Here is a 12,521-nt window from a genome sequence, read left to right on the forward strand (position 1 = left end):
ATTTTGACCACTTTTGAAATTAATTGACCAAGGGGCGCCTGGGTGGCTCAGTCGGTTGGGTGGCCGACTTCGGCTCAGGTCAGGGTCTCACGGTCTGTGAGTTCAAGCCCCGCATCGGGCTCTGTGCTGACCGCTCGGAGCCTGGGGCCTGTTTCAGATTCTGTGTCTCCCTCTCTCTGACCCTCCCCTGTTCATGCTCTGTCTCTCTCTGTCCCAAAAATAAATAAACGTTAAAAAAATAAAAAAAAAAAGAAATTAATTGACCAAATACTAGTTGTGCTAATACTAGTATTGAGCTTTTAGTTTTGTTACAGTTTACAGAATTCATTACTTTTCTATAAATCTAGTTTTTTCCATCAATTTATATCAACCTCATTGACAGATGGTTTACATAAAATCAATTCAATTCATTTTTAGTATATATTTGTTAAGTTTTTGATAGTTATTCCCTGGTGTAACTATCTGCCCATCTTGAAATAGAACATATCTATTACCTAAGAATAATCCTTTACGTATAAATCCCTTTTAATCCCACCACATAGGAAACTAGCATCTGATTTCTGATTCTAATCTGACATTAGGTTAATTTTTCCTTATACTGAATTCAGTATAAATAGAATTATACAATACGTACTATTTTATGTCTCACTACTTTCGTTCAGCAAATCCTTTTGTATAATTAGTAGTTTATCCTTTTTAATGTTGGATAGTATACATTGTATGAATACCTGTTGATTCGTTTACTCATTTACTTTTTGGTAAATGGTTGAGTACCTTCAGTTTTGATCTACTAAGAATAAAGCTGCTACAAACATTCATGAACACATATTTTTATGCACATTTTTTTTGTTGGATCTCTGATAAATGTATAATTAACATAAAGAAAACTGGTGAACTTTGAAACAAAATGATTGTACAATTGTATACTCCCACAGGCAGTGAGTAAGAGTTCTAGTTACTCAATATTCTTGCCTAAATTTAATGCTAACAAATTTTTTTTTGTATATTTTCTTTTATGTAAGTACTCTTATCTTTTGGGGATTTTAATCACCATCTCCCTGATAATTAATGATGTTGAGCGTCTTTTCACGACTTCTTTAGGCATTCTTATATTTTAAAATCCTGTAACCATTATTATTATTTTCTTCTTATTATTAAGTTTTAAAACTTCTTCACTTGTATATTATGGATGTGTCTTTGTTATGTATCTATCATATATGCATATGTATTTTTGCGGTTTTCCCTTTAATTTTATTAATAGCATTTTATTAATGATATTTTATTCACCACATCCTGTAAAGACCAGAGTCTTTTTTATGCTTGTTTTATTATATTCTTTAAGAAATCTTTGCCTATCGGGGCGCCTGGGTGGCTCAGTAGGTTGGGAGGCCGACTTCGGCTCAGGTCATGATCTCGCCGTCCGTGAGTTCGAGCCCCGCATCGGGCTCTGTGCTGACAGCTCAGAGCCTGGAGCCTGCTTCATATTCTGTGTCTCCCTCTCTCTGACCCTCCCCTGTTCATGCTCTGTCTCTCCCCGTCTCAAAAATAAATAAATGTTAAAAAAAATTAAAAAAAAAGAAAGAAATCTTTGCCTATCCCAAACTTATAGAACTCTTTTCTTATATTTTCTTGTAAAAGTCATATTGCTTTATACTTTTGCATTTAAGTTAATGATCTATTTTGTGTTAAGTTCTTGATATACTATGCTATAATGTAGTATAATAATTGAAATAACTTGATATAATATAATATAATATAATATAATATAATATAATATAATATATAATATATATAATATAATTAATATAATACAATTTGATTTGAGTTACCTTGGCACCATTATTCATTGACCACAGAGGTCAAGAATTCTCTCTGGGTGCTCCATTCTTTTCTATTATTCAGTATATCTATCTTTATATCAAATAACTTGGAGTCAGAGACCAAAAATACATTTCTTATTATGTAACAAGCATTAATGTGGATTACGTTAAGTCTATAGATCAAGTTAGGAATAATAGACATCTTACTACTGAGTCATCATTTTGTCAAAAACTTTCTTTTTCTAATGTTTATTTTGAGAGAAAGAGAGAGAGAGAGAGCAAATTAGGGAGGGGCAGAGAGAGACAGGGAGAGAGACAATAACAAGTAGGCTTTGTGCTATCAGCACAGAACCCAAACAGGGCTCCATCTCATGAACCGTGAGATCATGACCTGAGCTGAACTCAAGAGTCCGACATTTAACCAACTGAGCCACCCAGGCACCCCATCAATTTGTCAAAAACATTTCTATCTCTTTTGAAATATCATGTACTGTTTCTTCTTTATATTTTTGATATGGTAAACAACATGGATTGATATATGAATTTAAAATCAATTTTGCATGTCAGGAATGCACCCCATTAGTCATGGCACATTCATTTTTATATATAGATGATTACATTTTTACAAAAGAATTTTGTATCTATTTTCTTGAAGAATATTGGTTTTTGGCTTTCTTATATATTTTGTGGTTTTGTTGTCAAGGTTGTAGTTGTAGAATATGCTTTATGTTATTTCAAGCATTTCAGTTTTTTGAAATTTGTTTTATGGCTCACAATATGACCTTCCCTCTTGAATGTTCATATGCACTTGTAAAGATTAGTTATTAGGCCCTTTTTAGGTATAAGTTATCTCAAGTTACTTGATAGGGTTTTTCAAGTGTTGTATATTCTTACAGACATTTGGTGTGCTTGCTATTCGCTCTGTCAACCAATGGAAACAAATGTTAAAATTGCCGGCTATGGTTCTATTTTTTTTTTTTCTCAATTTTGCTCTGTGCACTTTGAAGCTTTGTTACTAGATGCTTACACATTTAAAATTGTTGAATATTCTTGCAAATTGATCCTTTATCATTATAAAATATTTCTCTTTATCATTATGAACCCTCCTTATCTTTATCTTATGGTACATATATATTTTTTATTCTTTTCCTCATATTCTTTTATTATTTTTCTTTGACATCACAGATATCTGCATAAAGCATCAGTGCAGGACTTTTAATCAAAGCAGGTGGTGATTCATTAATTCAGCTGAAGGTCTTTGTGGATATCTGATGACCAAGAAAGTATACCTCTCTGATTGAAGTTATCATTACGTTTCCTGCTGTACACAGCTGTCCAGAAGCAGTTAAAATTCTTGTATCCTATGTTAAAGGTGTTCTTTGGTGGTGTCTAAGAGCATTGTTCTGTCAATAACTGCATGGTGACATTTAAGGTTTTTCATCTTTAGTTAGTTGTTTGAATAATTGTTTCGGTAAATACTTTTGTCACTACTGCTAGTTAGCTTTGAGCCAAAGCTTAATTTTTGTTTCCTATTTTATCCATTGTTAATTTACCCTTTCTTGATTTATTTTAAATATTCATAGTAATTACCTTACGTTTAAAACAAGGCAATATCCTGTGTTTTCTGTGTTTTCCAATTCCCTAAGCTTCAGTAACAGTTTTAGTAACCTTTGCTCAGTCACACTTTCCAAAGTATTTTTAAGTCTTTAACTCACTCTATGAAAGCATTTGCTTTAATTTACAGTTGTTTCTGTTTTCCTGACTGATTAAAGACTGATACTATATTTGCTACTAGAAATAGTTTTAGAAAATGTATCCCTAATAATGGCAATCTAAGATTAGTTTTGTAATTAATGAGAACATATCATACTAGTAGTCAGTTCTATGCAATGGAAACAAAAGAACTTATTACACGCAATTGCTTAGAATGGCATACCTATTGAGATGATGTTTGGGGGACCAAGGTGCTGATCCAACGGAATATTAGTCTAGAAATGAGACCAAATGCCAACAGACTGAATGGTTGCTCTAACTTCACTAAAGATATTGCAGATACAAAATAACAAGTTTAGAGCTTAAAAATCTTGGCTCCATTCCCATTAGAGACCCAGCAAACTTATAGAACTACACTAAAATAACTGCTTATCATATAGAAACAGTGTCCATTATCTGTAAGCCGTGAGCAAATCGTTCTGTTGCTTAAATTAGAAAATAAATTAAATTAACAATTTCATTAAGTATGATAATGTGAAAGTAAGACTATGCAATGAGAAAGAGTGGAATTCAGTACATTGTAATGGGGATATTTGAGTGAATGAAGATGAATGAAAAATCATAAACTCACAAATACATTGAGACTCCCTTGCTAGCTGGTCAGCCTTTTATTATACCTTTGAGCATCTATGTTTGTAGAGACTATAATGTTTTCATCTGAGGAAAAGCCTTTTTAAGAGGATACTGTTCTCCACAAGGTCCACAACAAAACCCAGACACATAACTAGAGTCAGACAGCAGCAGTCAGAATACCCCATGCAGATAAGAACAAAGTCTGGATTCCATGAATATAGCATGAACACTGAAAGAACTGAAAGATTGTGTGTGTGTGTGTGTGTGTATGTGTGTGTGTGTGTGCACATACATACATATATACATACATACAGAGGTAGAGAGTAAGAGAGAAAGAGAGACCTGGGGAATGTTTTTAGGGATTGATTGAATAAATTTTAAGGTTTTAAATCAAAGAATAAGAGACATCACATTGAATTGAACCAAATTAATCAATGTGGGTACAACTTATCAGATAGTCTGGATTCACTGTGTTAGCTTGAGCAACTGTCAATGGCTTTAGTAATTTATTTGTTGGTTGACTATAAAGTGGACTCAGTGGCAGCCTATAATAAATTCTGCTCTGTCTCACCCATCAGATAAATGTCTGAGTTCAAATGTTGTACTTTTCAATTTCTTGCATCCCTGTTTAATTTAATTCTATAGATTTCAGTCCTCTTGTGAGAGTCTTCAATTAGCGTCTTTCTCCCTATTTTTCTCCATTTCTTGAATACAACAATCATAAATGTCTAAAGCCCTTGTCAGTTCATTAAATATATGTACCATTTATAGGGCACTTTCTATTTTCCCTTATATTTTGATTTTTTTTCTTGACTTTTGGTCAAGGTGTTTCTAGTTTTGTTTTGTTTTTTAAACATAATTATTTTTAAAGGAATCCCAGATACTGAGTGTGAAAAGTATAACAGTGTTGCCAGGATTTTTTACCACAAAACCTGAGATTTGTTGTCTTGCCACGTCGAAAAATGAAGAGGTGGGCACAAAATGAGCAGAAGACAAAAGTTTATTAGAATATAAGATTAGAAAGGAAGACTAGTAGGGAAGCTCTCTTTACAGAGAGGGGACATTGGAAAGTAAATGCCTGAGGACTATAGGCAAAGGTCCTTGTATAAGGTTCTGGTCAGCCCTCCCCCTAACTTCCCCCTTATTCCTTCTCAGATTCTACTCTTAATGGCTTGAAAGCTCTAGGTGCTGGGTTGTCCATTCCTGACTGGTTTACATTGTATGAGGGGTGGTCTATGGCCATACTTAGTTCTCTTCAAATTCCTGAGGGGAAACCTCCCCTGTGGGGAGTGGGTGGGGTCTGTTACATTCTTGAGAGGAATCTTAGCCTGAGGGGCTTGCTGTAGTCAGACACTCCCAGCATGATTCAAAAATCAGTGTTTTTCCCCACCCAGGGACTTGAGGCCCTAATCTTTCCCTCTCAGCCTACTGAGTCCTATCTTCTCCTATCATAACAAATGATTTAACTTCCTCTAAAAAGAATTTACCTTACTGGTCACTAGCAAAATGTAGTAGTGGACAATTCAGGCAAGAGCTATGCTACATCAGGCTCAGTTTACTCAGTTTACCCTTGTAATACTCTGGCACTGCAGGGTTTCCAACCAACAGTCTGATGTCTCTGGCAGGGTTCTTCTTCCTAATAGATCCTAAACTCTAATTCAGTATTTTATTTACATTTGATAAATGTCCGAAGCTGAAAACCTATCATGTACTTGTGTATGTCCTCATAATTCCCTGGGAAGTTTCTTCAGGTTTTACAATTCTCAGAATTACCAGCAAGTGTCCTTAAGGGTAGAAAATTCTGTGGTCTATTCACCCCCTGTGAGATTCTGAGTTTCTGAGATTCTCCACATTCTAGTGCCTTAAGCCCTTTAGTTGCCTCTGAAGCTTTCCACTGCCCTCAAGTAGATAATTTGTGTAATTTTTATGTAAATTTTCTAGTTGTTCCATGAAGATGCACTGCTCTGCTATCTAAAACTTCCTAACCGAAAATGGAGTTTGAAAATATTTATTTAATTTCAATATATCTAAAGGGAATATTAAGTGAATTAAAATAAATATGTATCAAAAAGATGAATATAGTGACTAGTCCACTTTATGCTTCTTTTGCAGGGAGAAAGTGAGCATGTCTAAGTGTAAGAGACAGCTACATCATGTTTGATGAAAGCACAATATTGTTCTTGTATTGTTCAAGAGTTAATTGGAGTTAGGCCCAGTACAGATGACCATAGGAGACGGCACCTCTACTTACTTTGCTCTCCATAGTAATTAATTTCCTTTTGTTTGTTGAACTTCCTTTTTTTTTTTTTTTTTTTTTGCATGTATCAGTATCTTAGGTGCTAGAAACTATATTACTCAGACTTTGTTAGCAGTAGATTCAAACTTCGGTTATACTAGTAAAAGGTGCTCACAGAATAAGAGAAAAATAGAAGAGAAGCAAATATGGTTATTTGCTGGTGTATGCACTTCAGGACATGATAAACATTATGTTTTGATGGAAGCATTTGGGTATCTTCTTCCTTTTTTTTTTTCCCCTTCTTGAAAATTACGCAATTGTTCTGAGAGGACCAGAGATCATTGGCTGTAGTTTTTTGAATGTCTTGTATTAATTTGCTAGGGTTGCCATAACAAAGTACTGGAGACAGGATGTCTTAAACAAAAGAAATTTATTTTCTCACAGTTCTGATGGCTTGGAAGTCCAAGATCAAGGTTTGGTCAGGTTCCTATCCCCTAAGGCCTCTCTCCTTGACTTGCAAATGCCCACCTCACTGGGTTCTCACAGGGCCTTTCTTCTGGGATGCACATTCCTGGTGTCTCTCTCTCTCTTTGTGCCCAGATTTCTTCCAATAAGGACAGCTGTCAGATCATTGTAGAACCCACCCTAAAGGCCTAATTTCAATTTAAACAAATCCATAGGCCCTTCCTGCAATGCGGCCACATTTTAAGGTACTGGTTCAGTGTATGAATTTGGGTGGGATACTACTCAGCCCATAACTTTGGGTTTCTGATAATCAGAATGCTACCAGAAGCTTTACTGACCTGGAAATCCAAATCCTTCTCACACTTCTGTAAAGTTTTATTCCTTCTTTTAGCTGTCTTCCAATTGAAAACACTTAGGTGTTTTGTTTGTTTTGTTTTGTTTTGTTTTGTTTTGTTTTACTTAACCTTGTCTGACAGTGAATCAAATATATCTTTATTTGAGGTAAAGAACTCTTAATCAAGAAAACATTTTAGGAATTATCTAGATTAGTGTTAGCAAACATTTTGTCCAAGTTAATCTTAAGTTTTATGGGCCAAGAAGCAAAATCAAGGATTTCATTTAAATGTTTACATATTTACATAGCCATTTAAAATAAACAATTTAAGAATGTAAAAAACATTCTTAGTTTGTGGGGAAGATTGGGTTCCTAGACCATATAGTTTCCTAGTCCTTGATCTAAATTATTTATTTTTTTCTAGATACAAAATTCTGAAGCCCAAAGGGGGGTAAAAAACAAAGTGTTCAAATCACATATGAACTATTGGGAAAACACATTAATAACCAAACATTGATCAGTTTGCACACTGCTTCTTGGTTGAATCCTTTGTCTTCTCAAAGAAAGAGTATTATATAATAGCCACTATTTCCACATTAATTTCCTTATTAAGCTGTGTAGTCTCTGGCTTCCGGTTCTGTATTTTAGCTAAGACTGAATCCAATAATAGGAGATTTATAATTCTCTATATGCACACTCATACAAGATGTATGACAGGAGTGGAGAAGCTAAGGTAAAATGTTGAAATAAATGATTTCATTATGTGAATTAAGAACTTATTTTTAAAGAAAAGTATTTGTTGGAAAGATGATAGTTGTCATCACTTGTGGTGTTTGTTTTGCTCAATAAATTACATCAACATGAAAATCTAAAAAAATTTAACAACTTAGATTTAAAAGACCTTTTGCATATACAGGCCATTGTGTCAATGTTTCCATCTTTAAAATGTAGACATAATTAACAGGATTTTTTTGTTTTGTTTTATTCTTAAAAATTCTAAAGGTTCAGATTTGATTCTTTGTGTCTTGGGGGGAAAGTCATATTCTTTTACACTTAAAAAATAAATATTAGATAAAATTTTTCTACTATATTTTAAACATCTGTAAACGTGCAATGCATATATAAGCTGAGAAAGACTAGATAACTCGCTAAATCATGTTTTCTATGTGAAATACATTATTTACTAGTGGGTTTCCAATGTTACATTCCTTAAATTCCCGAAGATGTAGTTTTATTTATTTTTAAAATTGGAGTATGATGGCAACTACACTGATTTTTTAAAAAAGGTCATCCTGTGAGATTGCATATGTATTATACATATTATATATATAAACATTTTGGGGATGATCATATTTTCTACTATGTAGAAAGTGCTTCCTGAAGGTTGACTATTTCCTATGTTTATTTTTGATTCTACCATTTACACAATGCATGGTTGATAGGTAGAAGAGAGACAGTCAGACAATGAGAAGATAGAAGGTTATATACCTAATATCTCAGTACAGAAAACCCATTAAGTGAACACTATTAGAGAAAAGGTAATAGACCTATTTTATAATATAAATTTGTGCTTTTTTTAATTGAGTAAGGAAAAAGAAAAAAATTTAGGTGCTTCTCTTTGATATCAAGTTAGATTAGCTGTTTGAGCTGTTTTTGTAAAAGAGAAACTCATAATCATTACATCTGCTTTTAATAGAGTAATAAACAATCCCTCCTTTCAATAATCCATGATCCAAGAAAAAAGAAATATGTTAAAATAAGGAAAAAGTAGGTGTACAGATTATATGATTGAACGTGTAGAATATGTAGAAAATCTTCGAAAGAATATGCATAAACATATTTATAAATAAGTTAGGCAAGGTAGAACAACATGAAGGTAGTGAAAAAAACCTAGTATTTCCATATAATAATAAATAAGAAGCAGATAAAAATCATATTATATAAAACCAGTTATAAAAGCACCAAAGTATATCACATAAGTAGGAATTAATTTAACAAACATTGCACAAGACTTCTGGTTGGGGAAAAATATTGAGAATAATTAAATAAGATAGATGGATAGGTACCAAATAATACATGATCATGGGTTGCAAGTTTGACTTGTATAAACATTTCACTTCTTTCTGAATTTGTTGATAAACAAAATGCAATCTTAATAATTCCCAACACTTTAGTTTTTCATTTGTAAAAGTTGATGAGCTGATTCATAAAATACACATTGAAATGTATGAAGGTTCAGGAATAGATAAGATACCTTTTAAGAAGAACACCTTTGGAATATCTGGTCTAATAGTTAGCAGGAATTATTTTAAAAGGTTTAACAATTATGATAATGTGATATGGCTACTAGGTTAGATAAATACACAGACCAGAATAGAAAGTTCAGAAATAGACTCACTCATTTTTAGAAATTTGATATACAGTAATGTGGCAATCCAGAGCACTGTATTAAGAAGAAAAAAATCAAGATGCTGTGTAGGTAGCAATACATGAAAAAATAAACAAACTTGACCCCTACAATACATGAAGGTAGAGCCCAGATTGATTTTAAAATTAAATATGAAGGGAAAAAACTATAAGATTTTTAAACAATTTTATAAGAAAATGTTAACTCCTTAGAATATGGAAATAATTAAACAAGAGTAAGAAAGCACTGTTCATATGGGAAAAATTAATAAAGCAGACAGTATAAAAAATCTTGTACTTCTCTTGATACCTTTTCTCTTTTTTTAATTTTTTTTTAATGTTTATTTTTGAGAGAGAGAGACAGAGCTCAAGCTGTGGGGGGTGGGGGTGGTGGCAGAGAGAGGGAGACACAGAACCTGATGCAGGCTCTAGACTCTGAGCTGTCAGCGCAGAGCCTGACATGGGGCTGGAGCACATGGACCATGAGATCATGACCTGAGCTGAAGTCAGATGCTCAACCAACTAAGACACTCAGGTGCCCAGATACCTTTTTATCTAATAAGGATGTTTTAGTTACATTTTGGAAGTTAGTTCTGATCTTTTAGAGATGGAAGCTTATATTTTTACCAGTAAAAAAAAAAAATATATATATATATATATATATATACACGCACACGTATATATATACACATATATATACACACATATATATATTTTATCTATATCTATAACTATATCTAATATATATATCTTGGAATAATTCAATTGTGTGTGAAAGTGGATGGGGTAGAGGTGAAACTAGATTGTCCATAGACTAATAATTCTTGAAATTGGATAATGATAGACATACGTTCATTATGTTCACTTTGCCAATTTTCTCTTAAGTGCTTGAAAATTTTCACAATAAAATACTTAAAGCAACAAAGTAGGAAAAATCATTTGCCATGCATATAGTTGCCAATGAGCTATGTCCTGAATTGGTAAAGAACCCCTAGAAATCAACAGGACAAAAAGGTAACAGAACAGTGGCTGAGAGATTTGAGCAGACACTGGACAAAAGAAGACATTCAGATTTCCAATGACATAGGAAAGGGGATCAGCATCGGTAGTCATAAAGGAAATTTAAATTAAAATTGTAGTGATATACCACTGCACACCCACCAAATGGCTAAAATTAAAGCAAACAAATAAACAAAAGATTGACAATACAAACTACTGTGGTTTCTATTTCTCTACTGAGACAACACAAACACAAAAGATGTGGCACAAAAAGAACTCTTAGATATTAAAGTATAAATTATTACCAACAATCCTAGAGGTCCCAATCAGGCTTCATAGGCCCACAGATGGGAAAGGTACCATGAGGCAAATTACAGAAGATCTTCACTAGACAGAAAGCCAGACTTCCAAATGCAGTGACTGTGTAATTTTCCCCCGTGGAGGAACTCTCCTTGCATCAACAAGAAATAGAGATCATCTTGACCAGTGGTGCCATGTTTTAAAAATTATCTACCTTCAAAATAATCCCTTTGGAAAACTCAAGAAACTTGAATATTTCAATTTAGCTTTTAACAACCCTGAAAAAATTAAGAATTTGGAAAGACTGAAGGGTCTACAAAATTTACCTTGAATGTGAATTTCACCGGAGAGCTGATCAACAGAAAAACCCTGCAGCACAGCATCTATCTGAAGGAGCTCTTTTGCATATATAACCCAAGTGCTGACTTTGAAGGGTACGGGAAGTTGTTGGTGGCAATTCTTCAGCAATTAAAATGTGGGTTGATAAATAAAGGAAGTTCAGAAAAGATTCAGGAATTGCAGAAGTATTCAGTAATTGGGCAGGAAAGGCATATTGTCTCAAATGTGCCCAAGATAGAAACATGTGGCTCAGAAGAGACTTCAAAAATAGCATAAAAATAGACAAGAAGAAAAGTTACCCGGTTTTGCCAGATATTGATACACAGATATCACTACTGTCCTATCATCTTTCAAGAACAAAGACCACCAGATGCTAGAAATAGAAGAAATGGAACTCAATCAAAAGAAGTCAGATGAAAGCAAAGAAGACCTAGCATTCTGGTGTAACCTCTGAGTTTTCTTCTTAGTCTACATTGGAAACTCTTAGACAGATGGAAAAATAATGGAAAGACCAAGAAAAATTATGTGCTACAAGCAAGAAAGGGAAACCACCAGAACTTTGATCAGTGAAGATGGAAAATCCCTGAAAATAAATGAACCCCAAACTTAACTTCTCTGTGAAAGATGATGAAAGACATAACCAGATCATCCTGAATCTTGCTGTCTATAGGTAAATGTGATTGATGTCGATGTTCAATCACCCTATGTGTGAATAATGGCTAAAGGAAAGTCATTTCAGCTTGCACTTCCTACAGAAGTCAAACTTTAAAGCAGCTCTGCTAGAAAATCTCAGACAACAGGGTGTTTGGGAATCATGCCCCAAACAGAAGTAATTACAGGTGGCAGGAAAGCACCCAGGTCTGTGAAAAATACCTTGAACATCAGCAGAGAGAAAACAAAAGGGCAAACAAACAGAAATTAGAAGTAGATTCTAACAAACACACAGTCCCTATATGGCTAATATAGTTCAAAAAGAAAAACACTCACCCAGAAGTGTTGGATCTGAACAAAAATTATATCGGTTGATGAAGATCCACATTTGGCAGATAACCCTGGAATGCCTCCATTGATTTGAAACATCAGGCTGCATTGTCATAGACTATGACCCATAACACTTAGTTTTACTTAGTTCAAAGAGTGTGTGTGTAACACACATTTATGGAGTAAAGAGAGTTATTTATCAGTATTACTACTCTAAAGCTTTCACTCTCCTATACTTTGTGTATTATTACTTAAACAGTTTAAAGTTAAAAGGAGACCTAAGTATCTTATAGCC

The 12,521-nt window shown here is 33.7% G+C and overlaps 1 pseudogene; it reads left to right on the top strand.

Annotated features, from left to right (window-relative positions):
* Positions 1 to 11,567: 11,567 nt before the first annotated feature.
* LOC122484311 lies at positions 11,568 to 12,320 on the top strand (annotated as a pseudogene).
* Positions 12,321 to 12,521: the final 201 nt, after the last annotated feature.

Source organism: Prionailurus bengalensis, chromosome D1 (genome assembly GCF_016509475.1).
Source record: "Prionailurus bengalensis isolate Pbe53 chromosome D1, Fcat_Pben_1.1_paternal_pri, whole genome shotgun sequence".
NCBI classification, from domain to species: domain Eukaryota; kingdom Metazoa; phylum Chordata; class Mammalia; order Carnivora; family Felidae; genus Prionailurus; species Prionailurus bengalensis.